Here is a 25,334-nt window from a genome sequence, read left to right on the forward strand (position 1 = left end):
CCACTCTTCGAAGCTACTTCCACCATACCCTTAGCCTTCCTCCCTTCAGCCGCCGCCGGCGGCCCATGACAGCATCCCTCCTCTCTTCTGCCACCGCTGGCCTGGGTCGGCAGCCGCGGAAAGGGCAGGCAGTGTGAGGCGGATGCCACAGTGGTATTCAGAGAGGGACATTTTTTGCCGCCTCAAAATTCTGCCACCGAAGCAGCCATCTCACCCTGCCTCATTATAGAACTGCCCCTGGTCTATGGTAAATAATTTTACAAACTTGTGAGTTTTGCAAAATAGTTGCAAAATTATTTGTCAAATGAAAATTGTAATTTTTGCTCATTCTTTGTGTTTGGAATGGTATATGGACACCTTGCTGCTGAGGCAGAGCCTGGTCCCACATAGGTTAAGGAGGGGCTTTTAGGTGCACTCCTTCACAAGCAAGAAAATTAATTGTAAAACATACCATCATGTCATTTCATGTGGTATTCAATATTTATGAAACCATTCCACTTCGCTTGAGTCATGTCACATAGCCTTCACTACTGCATGTAATTTGGCAAGAAATACAAAAGCCTTTGACTTTATTGAAAGACGAAAGCAAGCCAGTTCTATTGTAATTTGAACTGAAATATTACATTTTTGGAAGGAGCATTACAGTGGTGAAGTCAAGTCAATGGCAGAAAATGTTTGGGGATAAATGGTCATGTTTTATCCATTTACTGCTTGGGTACTATCCAACACTAAAATTACAGTTTACTTATGGCCAGCATGACCACAGTGGAAAAGAGGTATGGCCTTTCAATAATGCTGATGGTTCTCTTAGATAAACCATGTTCTCGGTGAAAGAGCTGGTCCCCTGTCTCAAGCCGTAGTGCTCTGAGTTGAAGCGCAGGGAATCCAGGTTTGAAATATCTATTTGATAAAGCAGGCTGGGTTTGGGTGTGCTGCTTCTGCCCAAGAAGGGAGGGAAGGTGGCTTGCAAAACAGTGGCAGCCCCTAGCAGATAGCCAGTGGCTCTGAGGGTACATTGCAGATCAAATGAACCTTCAGCCTAAGCCCAGTAAGGGTCATCTGTGCCACCCAAGACGTCTATATGAATAAGGGTGGAGGTGGCAGAGATAGCTGAGCGCTTAATAAGAAAAAGACAAAAAAAAAAAAAATCCCACAATGGTGGCCGTTCTCATAATATTATTATTCATATAATTTTAATAGCTGGGATTTCATTTTGTTGTTACTGCTTTGATAACTTGGAAATGTACTGTTCCTGGGTTTATTCTTCTTTCTTGTATTCAAGTAGAAAGATTTGCTTAGTTCCACCTATAATTTTGTACTGGTAACAAAAATCATAGCTTTCAAAAGAGTAGTAATAGGGAGGAGATGGGAAATTACAGGCTGGTTAGCCTGACTTCAACTGTGGCTAAATTAATGGAGACTCTACTAAAGGAAAGTATAGTAAAGTATCTTGAATTCAGCAGGATGCAGAACAAGAGGCGGCATGGTTTTACAAGAGACAGATCATGTCAGACAAATTTGATTCAGTGACTATAGAATTGGACTGGGTGTATGTGCTGGATTTGGTCTACTTGGATTTCAGCAAAGCTTTAGCTATTGTCCTGCATAGGAAGCTCATTAATAAACTGACCAGCCTAAGAGTGAGTCTCAAGATGGTAGACTGATTTAGACACTTGTTCAATGATAGACAGCGAAGGGTGGTGGTAAATTTATTTACTTATTTAAAGCATTTATATTCTGCCTACTCAATTATTGTTATTATAGCTGGATCACAATTAAAATATAGAACATCAATTATAAAAATCAGAAGACAATTTTAGTCACAAAACAAACAATGAATATAATTTGTAACTAACATTTTCTACATAGCATTACTGTACCAACTAATTTCTGAAAATTAAAACATTGATATCCTGCCATTTAGTATTACCTTACACTGTAATCCAACAACAGTGGTACATTATACAGCCAGGAAGGCATTTTCAAATAGGTAGGTTTTAACTATTTTCCTGAAAGCCTTCAAATCACTTTCCTCTTTAATGACAAGGGAAGCGCATTCCAAAGCTTTGTACCGATCACTGAGAAGGCTTACCCCTGTGTGCTGTGGAGGTGGTAGGACCTAAAAGAGGGGATAGTGAAGAAGGATTTATCTGCGCCGGAGCACATAGCTGCAAAGGTTGCTTCGAATACATAGGACCAATGTCCCTAAGCACCTTAAAAATCATTGTTCACTCAGGGGAGGTAAAGGTGATTAGTGGAGTGCCTCAGAGATCAGATAGAGGAGGCTGGGTCTATTCAATATCTTTGTGAGTAATATCGCAAAAACTTTAGAAGGAAAAATTTGTTTTTGGGGGGATGACAAGCAAATCTGCAACAATATAGATACTTCTGAGGGAGTAGACAAAATGGAGTCTGAGTTAAGAAAGCTTGAGGAGTAGGCGAGTGCTTGGCAGTTAAGATTCAAAGCAAGAAAAGTACAAAGTCATGCATTTGGGATGCAAAAATCTGAGGTAGTGGTACATGATGGGGAAGAGGATGAAATATTGATGCATGCAAATTTATTTATTTATTTATTTCAGAGATTTAAAGTTTGCAATTTGCAAAGCACTAATACTAATTATAACCAAAATGCACAATAAGCGGAGGCTATACAGAGAGACTACTCTCCCGCAAGGGAGTTTGGCCAGAGAACTGCTAATTGGAGGAATCTGTGCGAGGCTGGTATCACCTGTGCCCCATCATGCTCCGGAGTGGTTCCCGCCCCCCGATGACATCGTCAATTGGGGCCTGAGGACTCGATATAACCAACGAGCCTGCGGCGCACAGCCACCGGCTCGCTGCTGAAGCCGCGCACCCCTTATTGTGAATTTTCTCTTTTTATATATTCAAGTTATATGGGAAGGAAGAGGAAAACAAAGTTTTGGACATCATCCCCAGGTTCTGCAGTTGTGAGAGGCCCAATGCATTCACATGTGGAGTGATGGGTGAGTCAGTCAATGAGAAACTCTATTCCTGAAATTTCATTTTCTTCACAGTCTCCAGAGAGTCCAGGCCAGCCACCATTAACCCTCACTGTCACTGTTATTCCTTTATTGCTGGATAATTCTCAATCGATGACTGTTAATTTACAACCTAATATAGAAAATTTGGATAGGCAACAGACTGCTTTAAGGGAACCTGGGCTTCAAGGTTCTGAGTGCTTAGACCCCCAGAAAGTAACCTTAGCAGACATATGGACTTTGCTTGTTAATATGGAAAAATCATTATCCTCTTCAACATCTCAGTTTAGTAAATTTTCAAGCAAAGTTAAGAATACTTTAGATTATGGATCATGTTTAAATCATTTAGAAGTTTTTTCCAGGTCTACCACATCTCAAATGACTTCTTTACAGTCATCTAGTACTGCTTTTATGAAAGATAGTTTTATGTCACAAAAACAATTGGAAAATTTAGAGAATGAGATCCGGATGAGGAATCTTCATTTTCTAAATTTCTCAGTATTAAGATTACTTTCAGCTACTGAATTATTTAGAAAATATATAGGTGAAGTATTATCCATATCATCTGTGAAATAAATGGCTATATCTAAAATATATTATATACCTTGTCTTAAGGTGAGTTCATTAGGTCAGGAAGAGGAGATGGACATTTTGCAGGGGGATAGCCCCAATCTGACCTCCTTTTTGAAGGCCTCTATTGATGACATCCCCTCAAGGGCTACACTCTTGGTATCATTTTGCAGTGAGCAGGATACAAATTTGGTGTTTCAGAAATATTTTAAAAATAAAGATATTTCCTTTTATGGTAAAAAAAAATTCTGGTATTTCCTGATGTTTCCAGAAACACTCAAATAAGGAGGAAACAATTTATTTTGTTAAAATCAAGAGTTTTATCCCTAGGGGCAGTTTTCTTTTTAAAATCCCCCTGTAAATGTCTGGTTATTTATCAGAAAAATAGGTTTATATTTCAAGACCCTACTCATCTAGAGACATTTCTTATTAATAAATAGATTGGTTAAGTGGTCTATAATGTGATGTGTGGGGTATGAATGGTAAATGAATTAGAATTATTTCTCTTTGGCCTGGATTCATCATTCTTTGCAGAATGATGAATCCCTCGAAAATGGGGGGGGGGGCGAAGGGGGTGGGTGGGCCTGTGAAAGCCCTCAGCCTTCGCACCACGGCGGTGCACCAGCTGCTGGCTTTCACACCGAATAGCGCCACCGTGAAAGGTGGTGCTATTCGGCGCGCTACTGCCGACAATAATGTTAGTAACATTATCACTGGCAGCGAAGCCACCCCCGCCCCCTCCCAACTCCTCCCCTCCCCTTAATTTGCATTATATCGCATGCGAAAATAACCCCCTTTGTGCTATAATTATTGCAATTGATTTTTCTTTAATCTGTTTTCTTTATAGCCTCCCAGATTGGGGACTTATCTATTGGAATTTAAATTTACATATTTAATATGAGAATATGTTAATATAATAATTCTAGATTCCAATATGTTTACTTGAATTTTACCAAAGTGTATTGTTAAAATTCAATAACATTTATATAAAAAAACAAAACAAAATGCACAATAAAGCATACAATTCAAATAAATATATAAGAAACATTAATTAACAGCTTCTAAAAACTAATGAGTTTTCAATGCCTTTCCAAATATAAGATCAGTCACAACACGAAGCTCATTCAGTACTGTATTCCAAAGTTCAGGGCCCAAAACAGAAAAGACATTAGAACAAGTTCCAGTTAACCTAACAGATGCAATAGATGGAACTATTTAAACTTTATATTTATTATTTTGAAAATAATACAAAGAATTCTATTTGCACATAAAACTTGTGAGATTCAATAAATGTAAGAAACACTTTAGCAATTTAGAAAGAAACTTAGGCCTAGATTCATCATTTCACTATAATTATAGCGAAATGATCCACTGTAATAGGAAAAGGGGCATGGGCAGATAAATGAACAGCTAGCTGCATCATACCGTACAGTAACACACGCAGCGTTGCGTTATCATACACGGTGATATTGGCCACGCTAGTCATTTTCTGCCCCTTAGTGCCCCTGAAAAAGCTGTAACTATTTCCTGCAAAATTGCCTGTGCTAGTGTGCGATAGTTTATCACACTCAGCGCTGGCAGCCCCTAATCTCCATAAACCCTGCCCAAACTCCTTCCTGTTGAATAATACATTTTTAATTTGCATACACAATTTGCAGTAGGCCATTATTGGGTGCGATAATGCCATAACACGAGAGATAACAGCCGATTGCAAAATGATGAATGACCCCCATAATCGTAAATATAGACCAAAAAATAGAGAAAGGGTAGATAAAAAATAGATGGAACTATTAACAGAAGCTGTGAAGCAAAATGCATTGGGCAAGCAGGTACATAAGAAGTTATTTTTTTCTTCATCAAAAAGATTCAGAGTACAGAGATTTATGTACCAAGATCGGTAACTTAAACTTCATCCTCTGCTTTATTAGAAGACAGTGCAATTATACTAAATAAGAAGAGATACTATCACTGTACTTTAAATAAAAAATAAGCCTAATCACAACATTTTGAACAAGCTACAATAAATGCATAAGAAATTTAGGTAATATTCCGTATAATGAGTTACAATAATCCAACTGGATACAAACTATGGATTAAATGACTAATCTAAATTCTGGCCAAAGGAGATATTGCTTCAAGGGATGCAATAATCACCATTTAAAAATTGTTACCTTAAATACTTTCTTCACTTGTGCCATTAAAGTTAACCTCAAATCCAACACCTCACCTAGGTTCCTAGCCTCGACACATAATCACAATTTATCCTTGTCTGGGGTAAATATACTTAGGTCATTTGGCATAGGCAAAATCCCGAACCATAAAATATTGTTTTTGCAACATTCAATATCAGATTATTATCCCTAAACCAACTATTTAAGCTTTGCAAACAATCATGATGGAGACTTTGGAGTGATCATGTCTGATATCAGGGTAGAATTACAGTATAATAAGGCAATGGCCAGAGCTGGGGGGGTGGAGATGCATAACCATTTGAAAAACAAGCGTTTGATCATGTCTATGTACAGGTTGTTGATGAGACCTCATCTAGAATATTGTGTCCACTTCTGGAGGCTTCAATGTCTATGCCAAAAGTCCCATGAAATGAGACTTAAGGACTTGAGCCCTAGAACAGACAAGAAATAGGGGGAGATGGTAGAGACATTCAAATACCTCAAAGGTATCAGTAATACACAAAAAGCAAATCTTTCCGAGGAGGAAAAAGCTCTAGAACAATAGGTCACTGTATGAGGCTCCAAGGAGGAAGGATTCAAGAGCAACATCAGGAAATATTTCTTCATGGAAAAGGTTTCTCAGGAAGGTAGTACTAGAGCAGAAACAATAGCAGAATTCAGGAAAGCCTGGGATAAGTACAAAGGATTCCTGTAAAGAAGTGAGGGAAAGATCAGCTGGGTTCCCTGGAACAGCAGTAGGCATGAAATTGAGCAGACAAGATGAACCTTGAGGTCCTTATCTGCTGTCATATTCTATACCTTCTACTTTTATGTTTCTATATTACTGAAAGAGAATATAACAAAGCTAGAGGTTTTGTTTCTATGAAAAACCAGCCTGTTAAAATCTTTACATTTGTCCCTGGAACATTCCGCAGCGGTTCCACCACTGTCTGCTGTATTTTGAGGCTCTGTGACCAATGCACAACAGAGATTTGCTGATTTCATTAGTTTGGTTTACATGGAGGCCGGCTGCCCAGACAAGGTTTTTTTTGTATTTTAGTTTGGCGAAAAACAAAAATTGAGCAGGATTGCAGCCCAGCAGTCTAATTGTGATGAGCTCAAAGAGGGGAGAGTAGTAGGATGGAGTGCCAAAAAATACATAGTCATACCAAACTCCTCACCACAAAATGTGATGGAAGAAATGAAAAACAGGCTGACCCCAAATCTTTCTATGACTTGTTAAAATGTTTGAACGTTTGCAGGCTATGCTAGGACTTCATCCCTCAGAGAGTGGGATTTCACTGTTACCCATTATTTAGCATAGTGAAGAATTTTAAATCAAGCAGTACTAGAAACTGTGACATGATTCTGTTAGCAATTAAAACTAAATCATTAACACCTCTCATTATGTTTAAATTTGTACTTTAATTTCTGGAAGAAACATGTTTAGTTTTGGAAAACTCTGATTAATTAGCCATTCTGGTCATAGCAAATCTTAGTATATTAGAGCAGGCAGTGTTAATCCTTATCAGAGCCCTATGCAGACATCAAACTGATGTACGTAATAGGGATGTGTATTTGTTTAAAATGAATGTGCAAAATGTGACAAAAAAGGCTAATTTGTTTCAATCAGGGGGAGCCCCAAACTAAACCAGGGGCCCCCATGAATTAAACAAACAATATTTGTTTGTTTCATTTTAAACTAATGCATCACACCTAGACCTAGGCCCAAAGCCGGGGCCACACCTAGGGCAAAGGCTGAGGCCCAAACCAGGAGCCATGGAAGATACCTGAGCAAGACGCCAGCACCTCAGCCTAGGCCTGAAGCCAGAGCCTTACCTAGGGCCCAGGCTGAAGCCCAAAGCAGGGGTCCTAGTCTAGGCCAGAGTGCAATACCGGGGTTTTGGCCAAGACCCCCGAAAGTAAAAAAAAAACAAAAAACGTATCTGATCCATTGGGTCCTGACACCAGGGCCTCAGCCTGGACCTATGCCAGATGCCACAACCCAATCTGAAGCCGGTTCCTGATGCCAGGGCCCGGACTCAGGCCCAACCCCATGACCTGATATAGAGTCTGGGTTCCAACGCCTGGGCTTTGACTTAGGCTGGAGCCTGAGCCTAGCCCGGATGCCACAACCCATCCTGGAGGCTGGGTCCCAGTGTAGACCCAGGCCCGATGCCATGGCCTGACCCAGAGACCGGGTTCCAATGCCTGGGCCTCAGCCTAGGCCAGAGTCTGAGCTCAGACCCGATACTGCAACCCGCCTGGAGGTGGGTTACGATGCCTGGATGTCTGGCCAGGGTCAGGTCCAGGCCTTGAGGCTGATGCCTGGTAGCTCCTCTTTAGATCCTATTCTATCTTCGGCTCTTCAATGCCAAATGACTGGGTCCACTCGGGTTAATTAACTCCAGCATATTCATCCCAGCAGATGGCGCCATTGTTGACCTGGGTGCAGGCCTAGGCCCCGGTGGTGGAACACGACCTCCAAGTTGGGTCACAGTGTCAGGCCTGGGCTCAGGTTCGGGCCTAGGCCAAGGCCCAGGCATCAGGACTCAGCCTCCGGATCAGGTTTCATCATTGGGCCTGGGCTTGGGATCTGGCCCAGGCTGAAGCCCCAGTGTTAGGACCTGGCCTCCGGGTCAGATTGCAATGTTGTGCCTGGGTTTGGGCCAGAATCCTGGAATCGGGATCTGGCCTCTGGGCCATGCCACAGCATCAGGCCTGGGTCCAGCTTCAGCCTAGGCCAAAACCTTGCCTTGAGTAGGCTGAGTCCACAGCAACCTACTGTGGCCTTGGCCTATATAAGTCCAAGACTTTGGCCTAGTCCTTGCCAACAGATCCCCACTGGACCAGGTAAATGAGGGCCAAGGGATCCTGGCCCCAACATTTTTCTGGAAGAGTGGGAGGGAGGCTTTGATTTCATTTTTTGTCCGTTTTTGGGGGGAGGGTTTTTAGCTTGATCCATGTTTTTCACACGCATGAAACAAATCAAGTAGGTGGGGGCCTACTCAATACCAGGTATGAGTACCTAACACAGCCTCTCAACAACACTGGCATGGATTCTCTGTGCCAAACTGATAGGGGCATGGTCTGGTTAGTGCCATTTTGAAAAATAGTGTTTACCTGGCCCAGGGCTAGAGGATGCTCCGGGCTATCCACTGAGCATCGAAGATTTATTTTCAAGGTACTAGGGGGTAAGGGAGTAGGTGTGGGGGTCCACCTGCTCCACTAGACCACCAGGGTCTATGTTTTTGTGGGAAGGAGGCTGGGAGGTAGGGAGGGCTACCCTAGACACCAGGGATTTAAATATATTTGGAAAGAGGAGTAGGGATGGATCAGAGGGGCTATAACATAGGGACCTATTTTTTTAGTTTGGGGACGGGGGTGAGTAAGTGAGCGATTTGTTGGCACGTATGTGGCATTGATTTTTTTTGTAATTTGGGGGGCTAGTACCACCTTGGTAGGCAGTGGGAGGGTGGTCAGGGATCACCAATGACCCTCTGAGTGATTTTCTTTATTTCAGGGAAGGCTGCTGGCCCTTTAAGCATTGGCAGTCTCAGCAGCAATTGGCCACCATCGTGCTTTGCTATGGCCCCTGATGTTTTGTTTTCTTTTTTCTTGCAGACGTTTATCAGGAGTCAAAACAACATGGCGATACTACTGCGATATTTTGTCAGGAAGAGGCCAAATATCGCAGGGCCCCCTTCTCCTCCTGTGATATTTGGCCTCTTCCATGATAAACTATGTTGGCTTAATGAATCTCCATCTTAGATGCCTAAATTTAGGGCTCAGCTTTTTTCAGGGGGTATTTGCCAGTACTGAGTACTGACACTTTTTTCCTCCTTCTGCTTGATTTGTCCTGTGGTCCCTCAAAATAAGCATGCGTCCTGCATGTGAGTACTGGCATGTTTTTTCCCAGAAAGATAGCACTGGTCTTAAATGTGTTGTTTCTTTATAAAGGGAATGTAGCTATCAAAAGCTATTCACAGGTGTATTACGTTAGTACAATAAAAGATATCACCCACAATTTGTCTGTTGACCCTTATTTCCTCAGGGATAGATAGAGCAAAATATTTTAAAATCAATGATATAGACCAACAGCCAAAGAGATAATGATCTTTAAAGCCAGATTACCATCACCAGTTTGATTCTGTCGTAGAGCAGCTGATACAACTTGGTCTTTAAAGTTACATGCTCATGAGCTAGTTATTAAAAGTAGTAGAGAAAATAGACCATAAAAATATATGCCAGTGCCTCAGAGCAATCTTTCTTATTTCTATAGTCTGAATTGAAAATTGCATTCTCAGAATGGATCTCTTGTCATCATTAGCTTTGCAGGATTTATAGAACCAGAATGAATCACTTTTGGATCTTGATGCCCTATACCATGCTTTTCTTATTCCAGATTTCAGATATCCCACCACGGCAGTCTATTAACACAACCACTTCAGCGCTGGGAAATATATCTTCTGCTTCATTTGAACAGTGACTATTTGACTGAAGTTATATGTACTAAAGTTTTTTATTAGGCTTAGTGCATAATTCATTTGCAGCACTCAAATTTTCCTTTCAGTTTATTTTTTCCTTTTGATGGGTTTTTTCATTTAGATTTGGTTACTTAAAAATTGTTTTAGGTTCAGTTCATTTGACAAACTGAAAAAAAAATAATCTAGAAGAAAACCCCCTGAAACAAAGAAACATGTGCCTACAGCAGCCATGACTGGGCCATTGCAGCCAAAAAACAGCCAGGGCTGTTTCTCATGCTTAGGCCTGGGCCTGGATGACCTAGAGGCCTGGTCCTTGCACTCGTGCCCAGCTATGAGGCCAGGCCTGGGTGCTGAGGCCAGGTCCTGAGGTATAGTCTGGGTGCTGAGACCAGGATCTGAGACCTGGTCCTGGCACCAAGTCCTGGCCCTGAGGCCTGGTCCCTGTGCAGGAGCCCTGAACTGAGGCCTTTTCCCAGCAAAAGAGCTTGGGCCTGAAGTCTGTTCCTGTTGCTTAGGCCTAAGCTTGGTGCTTAGACCTGGCCCTGAGGCTGACCTGTCACAGAGGCCTAGACCTGGCACTAAGACCATAGCTGAGGCCTGATCCTGTCTCTGAGACCTAGGCCCAGTGCTGGGGCCTAACCCTGAGACCTGATCCTGTTGTTGAGATCTAGGCCTGGTCTTGCTGATAAGCCCCAGTGCTGAAACCCATACCTGAGGCCAATTCCCATCACTGAGGCCTAGGCCCAGCCCCCAGGTCTAGGACCAGGCCTCTTGAATTGTTTCCCAGATCTTAAAAAAATGACATTGTCTGCTTAGAACCGCAGTGGCATCACTGTGGCGCATTCCTCCAGAACAGACAGTGCCATTTTGATGCACAGCCTTCCTCCAAGCTGATAGCATCATTTTTTGAAGATCCTAGAAAGAAGAAGACAGCAAGAGCCTGATCCTAGGCATCCGAGCTGGGTTTAGGCCTTGGTGACAGGACCAGACCTGAGTGCTAGGTCCCAGTGCTCATCCTGGGCCTCAGTGATGGGACCAGACCTTAGGGCCAGGCCCCTGGCACTGAGCCTAAGCCTAGGACTCAACGATGGGACCAGAACTCAGGGCTGCGCCCTGATACAGAGCCTAGGCCTCAGTGACAGTACCAAGCCTCAGGGTCAGCCCTTGGTACTGGGACCAGGTCTTGGGCTGGGCCTTGGCATTAGGCTCAAGCCTCAGATATGGGTTTCATGACTTGACCTTGGTGCTGGAATCAGGGATCATGGTCAGTCCTCACTGCCGAGACCAGGGCCAGGCCTTGGCATTAGGATCAAGTTTCTGGGTTGGGCCCTGGTACTGGGACTGGGTCTTGGTACCAGAATCATGCATTAGGACTGGCCCTTGGTACTAAGTCTTGGCCATGGTGACAGGACCAGTCTTCAGGGCTAGGTCCCAGAACTGGGTCTAGCCTTCAGTGACAGAACTAAGCTTCAGGGCAAGCCTCAGTGTCTGATGGAAACAAAGGCCTATTTTTGTTTAATTATTAAATACAATGAAACAAATGTGACAAGATAATAGCTAAAGCGAGAACAATGCTGGGCTGCATAGAGAGAGGATTAACCAGTAAGAAAAAGAAGGTGATGATGCCCTTCTACAGGTCCTTGGTGAGGCCTTACTTGGAGTACTGATTTCAGTTCTGAAGTACATATCTTAAAAGGAATAAAGGATGGAGGTAGTCCAGAGAAGAGCAACCAAAATGGTGTGGGGTCTGTATGAGAAGACCTATGAGGAGAGGCTGAAGGATCTGAATATGTATACCCTGGTAGAGAGGAGGTGCAGGGGAGGTGCCGGGGAGATATGATATAGAACCTCAGATACCTGAAAGGTTTTAATGATTCAAATCAGACAAACATTTTCAATGGGAAAGAAATTAGTAGAACTAGGGTCACAAAATGAAACTCTAGGGAGGATGACTCAGAACCAATGTCAGGAAATATTTCTTCACAGAGAGGGTGGCGGTTGTCTGGAATGCCCTTCCGGAGGAGGTCGTAAAGATGAAAACAGTGAAAGAATTCAAAGGGGCGTGGGATAAACACTTTGGATCCTTGAAGGCTAGAGGATGGAAATGAAGAAAAGAATACATGGGGGTAACTTGCTAGTGAGGCGATTACTACCCTTAACCAATAAGCCTTTATACTGGTAATGCAATTCCATCATTGCTATCTGCTTAAATGGCAGGGGGAAAAGGAGAATTGGATTCAAACAGCTACCAATGAGGGCCCCAACTTCTATGGTCTGGTGAAACAAATATGCATGGGGATAACTTACTGATGAGGTGGTTACTTCCCTTAACCAATAAGCCTGATACTTTGATGCCACTCCAATATTGTTCTCTGCTTCAACAAACAAACAGCAACCCACGAAGGCCCTGACTTTTACAGTCTGGGAAATTGATAAGTGTAGGGGTAATGGGAAATTGGATTCAAATAGCAACCAAAGAGGGCACTGACTTTTACGGTCTGGGAAACTGATAAGCATGGGGGTAACTTGCAAAGCATGGCAGATACTACCATAAGCTTGCTAGGCAGACTGGATGGACCATTTTCTGCTGTCATTTTTATGTTTACATGTAAAAATACCTTTAAATTTTTAGGAATTTTTGTAGATGCCTATTTTGAATTCATTCCATTTGGTCGAACCAAAAATGGCCTCATTCGTTGCATTTTTTGCATTCATTATGAATGCACATCCATAATAGACACTATGGGGTCAATATTCAAAGGCTTTTAACTGGATAACTTGCAAGTTATCCAGCTAAATGAAAACATTTTCGGCTGGATTTTAAAAGGGTTACGGGCATAAGGTACGTGCGTAACCCTTTTAAAACCCCCCTGCATGCGCCAAGCCTATTTTACATAGGCTCGGCAGTGCGTGCAAGCCCCGGGATGCGCATAAGTCCCGGGGCTTTGCAAGGGGGGAGTGAGGGGTGGGCAGTGCGATTTTCGGGGCATTCTGTGGGGCGTGTCAGGGGCGTGGTGCCGGCCCGGGGGCATGGTCGAGGCCTCTAGACCAGCCCCCAGGTCAGGTGATGGCGCGCCAGCAGCCCGCTGGCACGCGCAGAGTTACGCCAGCCTCCAGCCGGCATAACTTTAGCAACAAAGGTAGGGGGAAGGTTTAGATAGGGCCGGGGGGGTGGGTTAGGTAGGGGAAGGTGCGGGGGGGGGGGTAGAAGGACAGTTCCCTCCGAGGCCGCTCCAATTTCGGAGCGGCCTCGGAGGTAACAGGCAGCGCAGGCAGGGCTCGGCACGCGCAAGTTGCACAAATGTGCACCCCCTTGCACGTGCCGACCCCGGATTTTATAAGATACGCGCGGCTACGTGCGTATCTTATAAAATCTGGCGTACTTTTGTTGACGCCTGGTGCGAGAACAAAAGTACGCATGTAGATTTATTAAATCTACCCCTTTATTTATTTATTTATCGAGTTTTATATACTGTTGTTCGGTTTCGCCATCACAATGGTTTACAAAGTTTTGATGTTTAACAGAGTGTCTAGAAAGAAACGTGCTTGTTAACATAGTTAACGTAGTCATTATAAACATATGTACAGGTTAAATTACATGCTTTGTATTGGTTCTGCAATGGAAGTTGTAGCATAGAGTCATTGGGTGTTTTGGTAGGCTTTGGTGAACATACAAGTTTTTAGTTCTTGTTTGAAGGTTTATAAATTTTGCTGTGATCTCAGTTTGGTTGGGAGGGTGTTCCAGAGTTCAGGGCTTCCTAGGAAAATGGCTCTCTTCCGAGTTGAGGTAAGTTATTGTGGAATTTTTAGTAGACCTTTGTTAGCCGAACGAAGATTTCGGTTTGGTGAGTGGAGTTTTATGGATGCACGTAGTCAGTTTATTTGTTTTTCATATATTATTTTGTGTAATATGGATAGTATTTTGTAGTCTATCCTGTATTTTATTGGGAGCCAGTGTAGTGAAATAAAAGTTGGAGTAATGTGATCATATTTTTTCATCCTTGTGAGTATTCTGGCAGCTGTATTTTGAAGTATTTGGAGAGGTCGGATGGTGGTGAGAGGTAAGTTGAATAGCAGGGAGTTGCAGTAATCCAGGTTGGAGAAAATGAGTAGTTGGAGAACTGTTCTGAAGTCGTTGGGGGAAAGGAAAGGTTTTAGATATCGTAGTGTTAGGAGTTTGTGATATCCGTCTTTGATTTTAGCGGAGATAGTTCCTTGTCTATTATGACTCCTAGGTTGCAGTCTTTTGATTCATTATGTTGAGTGGTGGTATGTGTGTGGGTATGTGTGTGGGGTTGTTTTTTCTATCCAGCATGATTATTTCTGTTTTATCAATGTTTAGGATATTGGTTAGTAGTTGCTTTATTTTGGTGAGGTAATTAGCTGGTTTTTTGTAGGTGTCTTCCAGAGAGTTGTGTATTGGGATAAGTATTTGGATGTCATCAGCATATATGAAGTGAGTCAGTTTAAGGTTTGAGAGGAAGTGGCATATCGGGAGAAGATAAATGTTGAAGAGTATCGCCGATAGAGCGGAGCCTTGGGGAACTCCAGTGTCAAGGTTTATTTTCTTCGAAAGGGTGTTGATTGACACCTGGTAGGTCCTTTGTGATAGATAGGATGTAATAGGCAAAGATGAGGCACCAACAAGTTCGAAGCGGCTCAAAGTGCCGGAACCTCCGCTGAACGACCTCCTGCAGTCGATTTCCTGCCGGCGCCATTTTCCGTACGGATAACGATTCGCGGCAAGAAATCGCTTCCTGAACCCCGCTGGACTCCCAGAAACTTTTGGCCAGCTTGGGGGGGCCTCCTGACCCCCACAAGACTTGCCAAAAGTCCAGCGGGGGTCCGGAACGACCTCCTGCGTCGAATCGTTTTTGTCTATGGCCGCCGCCATTTTGCGGTGGCCATTTTGCAAAATGGTGCCGGCTGAAGACAAAAGGATTCAATTGAGGGGGCCGTTCCGGACCGCCGCCGTTCTGGACCACCGCTGGATCCCCAGATAATTTAAAGCATTTGGGGGGGTTCGGGAGGGTGGGAGATTTAATTTAAAGGGTCGGGGGGGTGGGTTTTAGGGGGTTGGCTCACGATTTTAACGATTTTTCACGATATTTTTAAAACCCAAACGGCAACAATACGATTCCCTCCCCCTCCCAGCCGAAATCGATCGTTAAGACGATCGAGGACACGATTCACATCTCTACTTTCTAGTAGCCAGTGGAACAGGGTTGCATGATTTTAGGTATCTAAATTTAGTTTCTCATTGCAGAGGGGAGATTTTTAAAAGTAAAGGTTTAACTGTGGCTATCTCCCAAAGTCAGCCACAATTAAAACCTTTTGAGTAGTTCCTACAGTGACAAAATAGATAATCTATTTTGCAAGTTTTTAGGCGAATACACTTTAAGGCACAGTTACTACCATGCAGATTCATTTGAAAAGGATCTATTAATGCCTATATAACATTTAGGGGTCAGTTTTGAATAGCCTGCCAAGATGCAGGTTGTTTTACACCTGCTGACCTTGTAGACAATTTTCAAAATGAAGTACGAGTACAGATTTTCCTTTGAAAATTCACTCACTTACTTGAGGATATAACACGCAAAAGTTCTTGCTCACTTTGCATCTCCTTTTTCTGCAGGTGGAAGAAAGAGGGGCAAAAGTGCATGCAGACGTGAGAATGACTTCTGCATGTGTTCCCTAGTTCTCAAATTTAGAAACACCTTTGGGAAAGCCCTTTGTGAAGGTGGCTAAAAGCACGCCATGTTGTGAACCTCACACTTTATAGCTGTCCGGGGGAGAAAAACATTTTCAAACAATATAATTTACCCTGGTAAATCTCTTTGAAAATGATACTCTTAATTCCAGACAGTCACCATAAACAGCTACAAAATCAACAGGGAAACTGTTGTTACCATTGTATGTAGAGAAAATTCAGTTTGCATTATACACTTTTAACAGAATTCTCTCTCTCATCACTTAGTAAAAGTATTTGCATAGAAAGAGGATCCTGTTCTCTTAATTTGCACCTGCTGCTTTTTCTCACCTCACCTCACTGCTTGTGAAATTATATTCTTCTGCTGTGAAAATGCAGATGGTAACACAAGCAGATAATAGCTGCTTCAAATCAGAATAAAAAGAAGGGCCAGATAACTTCGGAGGAGCAAATCTTTAATTACTTGGCAGTGCCCTCAGTAATGCAATATTTGTTCCTATAGACTTCTCAAAATTTGTGGTCAACTCCAGGTATTGCTGTGAGTTGTTAAATTGTAAGGGCCGGCTCATTGGCAGTGATAATCACTGCCATGGGGAAGACCAAGGTAAGGTTGCTCCATGAGTCCACTCATGCTCCATGAGTCCACCAGGGCTGGCGGTATTGCAGAGGAAAGTGTTTACCACCTAGTGCCCAGATTAATTGCCCATGATTAACAGGTTCCAGAAGGAGCCTCACTGCATGACCACTGGTTCAGGACTCTTACTAAAATGAGTATGCTAAGTGAGTTGGGAGGGATAAAAATAAAAGGGAAAGAATTATGAATGAAGCTTTTTGGCATTCATTAGGCATGTACATTTGTTTTGTATGCGTGACAAAAATACAATGAATGAGGTTATTTTTGGATTGTATGACTAGTATGAATCAAAAATTAGTCTCGTACGAAAACACCTTAAAATTCTGGGGTATTTTCATATTTGCATGGCCAGAGACTTGCCCAGGTCTGATGCCAGGGTCCAGCCTTAGGCTGGGTCTCAATTACTGAAGCCTAGACCAAGGCCTAAACCCTGGTTTGAGGCCAGGCCCTGGCCACTGAAACTCAGGCCTGGGTTTAAGCACAAGTCAGACACTGATACTGGTCAAAGCCTGATCCCAATCACTGAGGCCCAGGCCTGGACCTAGACCTAAGATCAAAGATGGGGCCTGTTCCAAGGCCAGGTCCCAGTCACTGAAGCCTATACGTTAGTCCAAAGCCAGGGACAGGATCCGACAACTGGGACCAGCCAAGGCTCAGGCCTAGGACCAAGGTCTATCCCAAAGGTTTTAACCTGGATCCAACACCAAAGACTTAACAAGGCCAGGAACCAGTCACTGCAGCCTGGGACTAGGGTCTAGGCCTAGGCCTGTGCTCAATACCAGGGCCCAGATGAGGCCAGCTACTCGTCATTCAGACCTGATGCCTGAGCCCAGTCTGAGGTCCAAGGACTAGGCCAGTAGTCAAAGGCTGGGTCTGAGTCACTGAAGCCCAGGCCTAGGGCCTAGTCCTAGACTGGGGCCCAACACTGAGGGCCAAGGCCAGGACCCAGTCTACAAGGACTAGGTGCCATCAATTTTAGTCACTGGAAAAAGAAAAGAAGACCCTGGAAGGCCTGATCCATGGCCTCCAGGCCTAGGACTCAGACCTGGGCAGACCCTAGGCCCTAGTATTGGTGACAGGACCCAGCCTCAGAATTGGGCCTTGGCGATGGGACCAAACCTCGGCAAGGCCCTGGTGTTTTACCATGGCCTGGGTCTTGGGACTAGGTCTGGGTCTTGGCAATTGGAACCCAGCCTCAAGCTGTGTCCCAGCTTTTGGCCTAGGCCCAGGCTCAGGCCATGCTCCGACATTAGGCCTACGCCTAGGCCCAGACAAAGGTCTCGGCAAATGTGATCCAGCCTCAGCCAGTTTCCAGCATTAAGATATGGCCTAAACCAAGGCCCAGACCTTGGTGATGGGACCCTGTCTTGGTAGGGCCCTGACATCAGATGCAGTCATGGGCCCAGGCCTGTGCCTTAGCAATTAAGGTTTAGCCTTGGAAGGGCCCCGGTGTCAATCCTAAGTCTGAACCTCAGTGATGGGACCCTGCCTCAGCCAGGCCCCAGCATTAGATGTGGGCCTCGGTCTCTGTGACCTGGGCTTGGTTTCAAGCTAGGCCCCAATATCTAGCCTAGATGTAAGCCTAGACCTTGGCCTCTGTGATGGGACCCAGCCTTATCCAGAATCTGGCATCAGACCTGAGCCTAGGTCTCAAGCTTAGGCCTTAGCCTCAAGGACTGGACTCACCCTTGGTCCGGGTCTGGTGTTGGGCCTGGGCCTAGGCTCAGGCCCAGACCTTTGCAACCAGTATCTGGCCTTAGTCAGGCCCCAACTTCGGCCTTAGGCCTAGGCTATAGAGCCAGGCTTTTGCAACTAGAACCCAGGCCTAGTGCCTAGGGACCAAGCATCGGTCTAAGTTCTAGGCTCAGTCCTGGGTCTCGGCCATGCCCAGGCATTAGGCACATGCCTAGGCCTAGGCCTTGGTGACTGGGACCGGGCCTTGGTAATGGGGCCTAACCTTGGCCAAGTCCCAGCATCAGATTCATGCCTAGGCCTTGGGCCTAGGCCTGGGCTTCAATGATTGGGATCCTGCCAGAGTGTTGAGCCCAACCTTATAGCCTAGGCTTGGGTCTTGAAGATGATGACCTGATCTTGAGCCAAGCTTCTGCTTCAGGCCTGGACCTTGATTACGGGTCCTGTTTTTCTTTTATACTGAAGCCAATGGGGCTTTCCCTCACAATTAAACAAAAAACAAATGAAACCAATCAATGAATAAGTTTTGGGGGGTTGAAACAAATGAATTGAGGTACCCCCAAAATGAAATAATAAAATAAAGAATTTTTTCCATTTGTACATCCCTAATATCCCTGGCTCTGATTGAGCTTGAAGCCCAATGAAGTGAGAGGAAACTGCGGAACTAATATAGCAGAATTCTAAGATACATAGGTAAATAAATGTTCCTTAATTTAGTAACATCATAAATGACAGCAGATAAAAACAACTGTCCCATCCATTCTGCCCAAGTTGAAATTCTTTCTCTCTGGTTTTTTACCAGGCAGGCAGGTAGGTAGGTAGGTAGGCAGAAGCAGCATCCAGAACAAGGTGCACAGCAAGCAAGGCAGAGGCCAGGCACAGGCCAAGGAACCTGTTGCCAAGGCAAGGAGTCCAGGTCCAGGCAGGCTAAGAAGTCTTCAGCATGTGTCATCATCATCAGGATGACTATCCAATTCTCCCACCAGAGTGCGCAGCATCTGCACGTGCACACCCTATGCATACCTTCACTGGTCCTAGTAACTCATGCATCAGAGCATGCAGTGACTGCTCCCTGCCACGCAGTGAGTGTCTGAAGCTGAGGAGTCTGGAAAGGCAGCTGAATTCTAACACCAGGGTGGATTTCTGATGCATTTTGAGCAAGTAAGAGATTTGGAAGAAAGACTGTGGCCCTGGGACATTTTGTGACATGACATTTAGCTTACCCCAAATCAAAGAGGATTACAAGTGATTTTGTCACTAGATCTAGAGACCTTCTGAACTCATTGGAGATTTTAGAACTGTGAATGCAACAAAGAATATAGTTAGTGATTCTTGAACAATTTAGCTACTATTCTAGCGCCTTTCTAACAGCTCTAAAATTTCCATCAGGTTCTCTACATTCGGAGCATATCTGAAAGCAAAGTAGAGAATGAGTTCTTTTCTGGCTAGAGAGTCACATGAAAGTACCAGACATTGACTACAGTGTTATGCCCCCCTAGTCCTAGAAGGACTAGGGGGGCATTCCATGAAGTTAGCAAGTAGCACATTTAAGACTAATCGGAGAAAATTCTTTTTCACTCAATGCACAATAAAGCTCTGGAATTTGTTGCCAGAGGATGTGGTTAGTGCAGTTAGTGTAGCTGGGTTCAAAAAAGGTTTGGATAAGTTCTTGGAGGAGAAGTCCATTAACTGCTATTAATCAAGTTTACTTAGGGAAAAGCCACTGCTATTAATTGCATCAGTAGCATTGGGTCTTCTTAGTATTTGGGTACTTGCCAGGTTCTTGTGGCCTGGTTTGGCCTCTGTTGAAAACAGGAGGCTGGGCTTGATGGATCCTTGGTCTGACCCAGCATGGCAATTTCTTGCCACTCTCCCAGCGCCTGAGTCCTCAACCAGGCAGGCTGGCTCAGCTGCTAGTTCAATCTCTCTCCCACCACCAGAGAGAGACACTGGGGAATCTAATGAAGTCACAACTAAGGAAAAAAAAAAGCAGGAGCTGCAACTTTATTGTTATCCTATGCTATGATAGACTGACTGCAGCAGAAGCACGAACACAGGAACACAAGACAAGAAGAAAGCTTTGTTTTCATATAGAAAAAAGTTTTTTAAACTTATTTTTGTTACATAGATAAACACTTTAGTGAGCTTGCGCACTGCTTAATTTTTACATAATATATATATATCAATATATATAGATATAGTTAAAAATAACTATACAATTAACAAGGCTCTCTGCTAGCAAGAAATCTTCTTCATCATGATTTTGATCCCATGTTTCAAGCTGCAGTTAAATATGGACTATTTATGAACATCAATGTCAAAGGTGTGTGTCTATTAGCAATAAATGTGATGGCTTAAAGCTTGACAGTTCAACATATGGACATTAGGTAATCAGGACTGGATGGGTTTAATTGTATGTCATGAAGAGGTCTATTAATTGTTGCACATTTTTGGTAGTTAAAATTTATGAGATGTATAAGTAAGAAACTGATCCTAATAAATTGTGTATTATTTTGCTATACAATGATTTTGCTTTTGTGTTCTCTAGTGTGCTGCTATGACATGAGAGACTTCACTTTCTCACTGAGCCTGGGATTCTGATAATCTGTTAATCACGTAACTAAATACAGGCCTAGGCTGAGTATTGCTCACAGCTTACCTGCCGCCTCTGCTCGAACCTTTCATTCTCTTCTGCTTGGCTGTGGCAAAGTGCCAAGTGATTACTAATTTGTTTTCTCTAGACATCTCAAAAGGAGGGAAGTGTCTATGGCAGCAGATTATTTTTTGTTAAAAATGATTTACTATACATTTTTATATTGTTGCTGCAAGTGTTTAACAATGAGGGGATAAAGCAGATCTGGAAAAATGGCAGATTTTAAAGGTAATGAAAATTGAATCATTTTCAAAAATCCTCCGTCCTATGTTCAATATTCATACAGTGATTTTTTGCCACTTTTACCCAATCTGGAGACTTTTCACAGTGGATCTGATGATTTTCTTCAAGCTGAAGTTGAGAACATTGCATAAAGGAGAGATTCTGAGTTTTTTTCTGGTAGAGTTTGGAGTTGCTTTTTGGATTTTGGAGCTGGTGTTCCCATGAACACTGGGGTTGGAGTTGGTGGTGAGTTCCAGTTGTGAAAAACTGGAGTATGCTGAGTAGAGAAGTATGAGAAACTACCAGAAGAAAGATTCCTGACCTACATCTTCATTACTTTGGGGTGTCCCAGGAAAGGAAGAGGACCCCTTCAATGGAATATTCCAGATTCTAGACCTGGAGCATCTGTCCACTAGAACAAGGGGAGGATGTTTGTGGTTATCTATTGAGTGTGAATATTGTAAAAAAAGATCAAAAGAGACACAGTGCTTGTTTTGGAACAGCAGAGAATCTGTGAACAAAGAAGTAGAGTTCTAAGAACTGCAGAGACTAGACCATAACATCTATTTGTTCACAGAGTAATTGTGGAAGAGATTTAACTTTTGTTTTCTGTGTGCATGGACTTTCCTGCTGTTTTCTGCTGTGAAATTTGTTTTGCACTGCTGAGCTGGTTATTTTTCAAGTAAATTTTTCCTTCTGTTTGGCGCACCAAATGAGGTAACCTTTATCCAGTTTGGCCTTGCATGAGAGCCTGCCCCCATTTCATGAGACTTAGAGAAATTTTATTCTCTAAGGACGTGCATCCTTCAAAAATTTGTTTTGATTAGTTGATTAATTTCAATTTGTTTCATTATTTTTGTACCAAAAAAATAATAGTTGTTCATTTGCTCCATTCATTTTACATTGATATCAATGGGGGAAGGCACCATTAACTTCACTGTAAAAGAGAAAAGGGACCAGGGCCAAGGCCTGACACCATGATTTGGCCCTAGGCCAGGTCCCATTGCCGAGGCCCAGACTTGATACCGGGGCTCAGCCAAGGCCGGCCCCAGACATCAAGGTCTGGGCTCAATGCCAAGGTATGGCCTTGGCTGGTCCCAAATGTTGAAGCCCAAGCCTGGGCCTAGTCCAGGACCTTGGTGACTATGACCCAGGCATAGGCCTAGACACTAGGTCAGGGTCCCTGCAACCAGGAAAAGGCCTTGACAAGGCCCCATTATCAGACCTGGGCCAAGCCTCATGCCTAGGCCTAGATTTCAATGATCGGGAACCAGCCACAGGCTTAGGTCTAGGACCATGTCTGGGCTCCAGGAAAGGACTAGACTGAGGCCTGATCCTACCAGAGGCTCTTCTTTTTTTCTACTGAACAAATATGAAAATACACAAGATATTTTGAGTACATTTGTCAAAAGCCTATTTTCAGTTTGTATCATTTGTATGAATCAAAAATGGCCTTATTTGCTATATTTTTTACATTAATTCAAAACAAATAAACATCCCTATTATTCCTCCACTCTGGGGGCTGGGAAGGTGACCCTTAGTGAATGGGGAGGAAGTTATAGTCATAATGACTCTAGTCAAGTGATAATACATACAATATTAGATATATAACTGATCACAACTGATCATAACCATGAAAAATATCATTTATTTATTTGGGGTTTTTTATATACCGAAGTATAGCGTTTTGCCTTCACTCCGGTTTACAGGATAACAACGTAATACATACAAATATCTTATAACTATCTTTAACATTCAAAGAGTAGAACCTTATTTAACATATTAAATGGGAAAATTATATACAGGAGATAATCTATACGAAGATATAATATATGATATTCATTAGCTATTATGTGGAACAAATAGCAATCTGAGCAGGGGAGGGATAATGTATGAAATGGGTCTGGGAAGGAGCTCAGGGTATGTTAGGTGGTTTCAGGTAAATACTTGATAAGGTTGCATGAGGAACGAGGGCGATGAAAGGGGAGGTGAGAGGGGAAGAGGCGGGTAGGGGGGGGAGGGGAGGGGAGAAAGTGTTTAATAGAGGGGATCGTCGAAGGAATGGGAGCGTCAATGTGTAATGGTTCGAAAGGGGGTGGATTTCTTAACCCACGCCATCTCTAAAAGTTTGGCTGAATAACCATGTTTTTAGTTCTTTTATAAATTTATAAATATTAGAATAAAAGAGCCATCAAAAACATGACTATGGGCAGTTAAAAGTATCAGAAAATAGCCAAGTTTTACATTGCATAAGAATATTCAAAGAGTCCCATTTCACATGTCCCATTTCTCTGGTTCCATTTCTCTAGTCCCATTGCTCTATAATTTCATGTCTCGATCCATTTCTGACAACAGACACTGTCATGCAACTGCCAAGTTTCCCAGTTCCAAGAGGGAGACTTTTTTGGCAAGTCCTGATTTTGAACTTATATCCGAATGTAGTGTGTGATACCTGTAGTCCCTGATTCTAACCAATTAAATCAATGCTGAAGATCCTGTAATTCAGGGTTGGGTGGCTAACTCCAGTTCTCGAGAGCCACAAACAGGCTAGGTTTTCAGGATTTCCGCAATGAATATGCATGAGATAAATTTTTGCATGAACTGTCTTCATTGCATACAAATCTATCTCATGCATATTCATTGGTCACTCCTGCTATAACGCATCAGGATAAGGTTGTCAGAAATTCAGGACTGCTCTAAAATCTCCCTCCTGTGTAACCGCTGGGGAGGACAGATCCTTTAACTTGCACTCAGGGGCATAGAGAAAAGATGGAGACAGAGCCTTTTTGTACAACCACTCCAATGTCTCTATGAAACTCCTTTACTTTCTGAGGCCCAGTCATCTAAGTGTGAGGATGAACAATAGTTCTTATACCATGCTTCTTTGCATTTGAAGCCCTTGTTTCCATCCTCTGTACAGTACACTGTGCCCCAAATAACACACAGGAGAAGAATGATGGTTTCCAACTCCTTTTCTGATAGTTGCTTAGATGATTATATGCTATTTACACTTCAGTTCTCTTCATAGTCTACAAGCATAAGAATATAAGAAATTGTCATGCTGGGTCAGACCAAGGTTCCATCAAGCCCAGCATCCTGTTTCCAACAGAGGCCAGACCAGGCCACAACAACCTGGCAAGTACCCAAACACTAAGAAGATCCCATGCTACTGATGCCAGTAATAGCAGAGGCTATTCTCTAAGTCAAATTGATTAATAGCAGTTAATGGACTTCTCCAAGAACTTATCCAAACCTTTGTTAAACAATAAGATAGCAAGAAGATATAATATACTAGTGACTCCATTTTTCATCAAAGTCTCTATTTTCAACTGGAAGCTCTTAAATTTACATTGAATTAATTTTGTTCTCTGATTTCTTTCTCCAATATATCAGTAGATTGAATGTAGTCCAATCCTTCTTTAACTCCTAATTTAATGCTTATATCTTCTCACTGAAGGTAGTTAGAATGTATATAGTCCCAATATTTAATCAGAACTTAGTTGCAGATTTAATCATTTTCCCAATAGCTTCTTTATTTAATCTACTCCTTACTCAGTACCTTGTGGGCATTTCTCCCACCCTTATGAAAGGCTTCCCACAATAGCAACAAAATTCTTGTTACCTTTACATTGTATCTTCTTTGTTTCTCCTGGTAGTGCACTTTACTGGGATCCCTTGCTTTAGATGGAACTTGTAATAACTCTTCTAAAGTTTTGGGGTACTGACTTTCAGGTTATCAGTTCCAGTAGGAAAAAATATTAAATGAACCCAAAAAGAGGAAAAATCAAGCAATAAGTAGGAAGGGTGGAATAAAACTTCTGTGCCTCACAACAGAGGAGATAGTTCAAAAGAACATTAATACAAAAATATTCTTCCTCTGTATCAGGTCATTATCAGGGTCATGAGAGAGCGAGAAAGAGAGAGAAGTAGAATGTGACAGCAAAGGTGGAGGAAGAGACATCTAACACGAAGGGGGAAAATACAGACTGAGTGAGAAGGAACAAATAGGAAAAGAAAGATGAGAAGCAGGGAGGAAAACAAAAGAGATGGAAATTATAGCTACTAAGAAATGAGAGGGAAAGAACCAAGACAATAAGAGGAAAGAAAGACTATGAATAGGTGAGAGGGATAGTAATCAGACAGAAAGCGACAAAATATGTAAAGTCCTTAAACCTTTTGTTTTACCTATATGACTG

This window comes from Rhinatrema bivittatum, chromosome 8, assembly GCF_901001135.1.
Source record: "Rhinatrema bivittatum chromosome 8, aRhiBiv1.1, whole genome shotgun sequence".
NCBI lineage: Eukaryota > Metazoa > Chordata > Amphibia > Gymnophiona > Rhinatrematidae > Rhinatrema > Rhinatrema bivittatum.